Source organism: Lepidochelys olivacea (assembly GCF_965140295.1).
Source record: "Lepidochelys olivacea isolate rLepOli2 genome assembly, chromosome: 24".
NCBI classification, from domain to species: Eukaryota; Metazoa; Chordata; order Testudines; family Cheloniidae; genus Lepidochelys; species Lepidochelys olivacea.
Genome location: NC_140434.1, coordinates 8,960,430 through 8,964,399, shown reverse-complemented (window position 1 = coordinate 8,964,399; position 3,970 = coordinate 8,960,430).

The window sequence follows — 3,970 nt, the reverse complement described above, 5'->3', positions numbered from 1 at the left end:
CCTTATAACAGTCCTTAACATGTTTGAGGACTGTTACAGGTTCCCAGACTAAACGTGCCCAATCTTCATAGGTCAGGTTTGCTAAACTTTTGAACATTTTTGTTGCTCTCCTCTGGACTCTCTCCATTTAGTCCACATGTTTCTTAAAGCGAGGTGTCCCATACGGGATGTGTTACTCCAGCGTAAGCCACACCAGTGCTGAGTGGAGTGAGACAGTTTCTTCCTGTGTCTTTTATGTGACATGGAACTCATGCTCTAATCCATACAGTTGATAGTATTTGCACACAGTTGTCATTAGGTTTCAGAATCAACAACCCATTTACATGATTAAGTAGTTCGCACCTCTCAAAACTATTGTTTGTCTGCAGGCTCTGAAACCAGAGCAATTGCATGGATTACAAGACCAAAAGAGACCACTGTGGTCGTCTAGTCTGACCTTCTGTCTAACACAGGCCAGAGACCTGACCCAAGTAATTCCAAGAGCAGGTCTTTTAGAAAAATATCCGATCTTTATTTAAAAATTCAGTGATGGAGAATCCATTATGACCATTGGTAAATTGTTCTAATGGTTAATTACTTTGTTTTAAATTTACACCTTATTTCCAGTCTGAAATTGCCTAGCTTCTACTTCCAGCCATTAGATTGTGTTGGACCTTTCTCTGCTAGACTGAAGAGCCCATTATTAAATATTGTTCCCTATATAATTATAGGCTGTAATCAAGTCTTCCCTTCACCTTCTCTTTAAGCTTAAATAGAAAGTCTTTGAGTCTCTTACTATAACGTATGTTTTCTAATTCTTTATTCATGCTCCTGGCCCTCTCCAATTTTTCAACATCCTTCTTGTGAATTGTGGGCACCAGAACTGGACACAGGATTCCAGCAGCAGTGCCAAATACAGGAGTAAAATAATCTCCCTGCTTCTACTCGAGATTTCCCTGTTTATACATCCCACCGAGACGTAGGTTGCTTAAGGTCAAGGCCCTTCACAGCCTATCCCCACTGTCCCTGTCATGTCTCATTCGGTATCGGAGGTGGGAGTCGACCTTTCAATCGGCCCATGATAGTCTCTGTCACCCACTTCTTACATTTTCAAACACCTTTGTGCTTTCTCCCCTTCGGCCCCTCATGCCTGGGACAAGCACCCTGTAAACTGTTGCAAAGCTACAGTGTTCTCGTCTGGCACAAAGATCGATGTGAACTGGAAAAGGTGCAGAGAAGGGCAACAAAATGACTAGGGGGGTGGACAAGCTTCCATACGAGGAGAGATTAAGAAAGACAGGGACGGTTCAGCTTTTTAAAGAGACAACTGAGGGGGGAGAGGATAGAGGTCTATGCATTCATGACTGGTGTGGAGAACGGGAATAAGGATGTGTTAGTTACCCCTTCACAGAACACGCAAACCTGGGGTCACCCAATGAAATTAACAAGCAGCAGATTGAAAACAAACAGAAGAAGAACTTCTTTACCCAACACACTGTCAACCTGGGGAACTTGTTGCCAGGGGATAGTGCGAAGGCCAAAATTATAACTGGGTTATAACACAAATTAGAATAGTTCCTGGAGGAGAGGTCCATCAAGGGCTATTAGCCAAGAGGGTCAGGGATGCAACCCCACACTCTGGGTGTCCCTAAACCTCCAACTGCCAGAAGATGGGACTGGACAACGGGATGGATCACTCAAGAATTGCCCTGTTCTGTTCATTCTCACTGAAACATCTGGCACCAGCCGCTGTAAGAAGACACGATTTGGGGTAGATGGATCATTGGTCTGGCCCAGTATGGCCGTTCTTATATTTGTAATCCTCCTTTAAACTCTCCTTTGCTGTAAGGCCTACAAAAATATTGACAACAGTTAGGCTGTTGGTGTGCAAAGCCAGTTTTGCTGACCATATGGCCTCACTTTTTTCTTGCACTCCTCCAGCTGTTGTCTCTTGTCTTATGCCTAGATTAGAAGCTTTTGGGGGTAGGGATTGTCTTTTTGTGACAAAATTCCTGCTCTACCTTGGTGGGTCTTGCGCTTATTGGCGGATTTGCTCATCTTGTAGCTTCACGGCAGCCCTCAGCTTGGCCATTTTTCTGAATTCACAGTCCAGGTCGACTCCTCCTGTGTCTGACCAGGAGTTGGGAGGATTTGGGGGGAACCTGGGCCCGTCCTCTACTCCAGGTTCCAGCCCAGGGCCCTGTGGAATGCAGCTGTCTAGAGTGCCTCCTGGAACAGCTGTGCGACAGCTACAACTCCTGGGCTACTTCCCCAGGGCCTCCTCCCAACACCTTCTTTATCCTCACCATAGGACCTTCCTCCTGGTGTCTGATAATGCTTGTACACCTCAGTCCTCCAACAGTCCGCGTTCTCACTCCCAGCTCCCCACACACACACCACAAACTGAAGTGAGCTCCTTTTTAAAACGCAGGTGCCCTTGTTGGGAACACTGGGGCATGGCCACTAGGTAACTCGAGGGGATGGAAGACCACAAGTGTCGATGAAGCCCCCTCGCACTAGGCCCCGGTGTCCTTGCCCCCCCCCCCCTGCCTGGAGGCACTCGCAGCAGCTCTGTGTGCTAGGCCCAAGTGTCCTTGGCCCCCCTGCCTGGAGGCACACACAGCAGTTATGCTGAGAATCTGCAACAGTATGTTGCAGAGTCAGACTGCCTGAAACTAAGCAAGGCCAAACAGGGGAGATATGGAAGAACAATGCTGAATAAAGCAGCTTTATGTATAGTTTAACAAATGATACAGAGAATCAGGGAACTAGCTGGGAACTGGATTGGCTGGCTATATGGATACTTGGAGCAGCTTGCTATTGGATAAGTATGCTGGGAAAAAGGATGTATAAAAGCCTGTGTAACTTCCTGCTCTGTTGTGCAGGATTTGAGATTTTATTCTCCCTGTACCTTTTTGCAGCTGCAAATAAACTTTTCTGCTTCTCCACCCCGTTGTGATTATTGGGTGTAGCACACCGGGTAACGAACCACTCAAGCTGTTGTTCAGCCTCTCGGCACTGGGTGCCGGCAACACCCTGATTAGCTTGCCTTAATTGATTCTAGCAGCTTCTTGATGGGCTGCGGTGTTCTAATCAGCCTGTCTTAATTGTCTCCAGAAGGTTCCTGATTGTTCTGGAACCTTCCCTGTTACCTTACCCAGGGAAAAGGGACCTACTTAGCCTGCTCTCCTGCTGCTGCCGCCCTCTGGCCTAGGCTTTCCTTGCTTTTTGGCCCTGCTTTTGGCTTCCCCCCACCCCGACCAGGCCAGATGCTCTCCCCCCTTTCTTTTCTTTTTGTTGTTTTTTTTTCTTTCTCTGGTGTTGCTAGAGTGCTGGCCGGCTGCTGGCCAGCTGTTAGCCCCCCCCGCCCGCCCTCGGACGCTGCTGCCGCTCCAGCTGAAAACCCCCCGCCTGAGAAGGGGGGGCCGGCCGGCCCGCTTCCCCAGAGCGAGGGAGTGGAAGGACCTAGGCCCTGGACCCAGACCCAGCCACTTGCTGTTTGTCTGCGGACCCATCTCCGGTTGAGAGGACTCTTATCACTTGCTCTGGCATTTCTGGAATGCAAAAAAGAAAGCCCGGAACAGACAGAGAAAAAGCCGTCCACCGGAGGAACACCGCCCGGGGAATCTACAAATCGCCGTGGAGGGGGCCTAAGACTGAGTAACTTTCGAACTGTGCTCTCGTGTAGGGGGAGGCCTTGACTGTGTTTTAACTGTGTTTGTAGGGACACAGGGGGTGTGGCACGGAGCCGCCCCCCGATCCATCTGTGTCCTCCCAACCCCCACACTACGATCTTCACCCCCCCCCCCACTCCACCGTCTTTGCTGGCCGTCTAACATCTGCCTGGCGTGGGCCAGAAGCACCAGCCAACCAAACAGGACTCTCTGGACAAGTGTACGGTGGTTCATGTGCCCCCCCCCCCGTCCCTGAATTGTCCACCCCACAGCTTGTCCCTTTCTACCTGACCCCAACTCCTGTTAATCACCTGCCA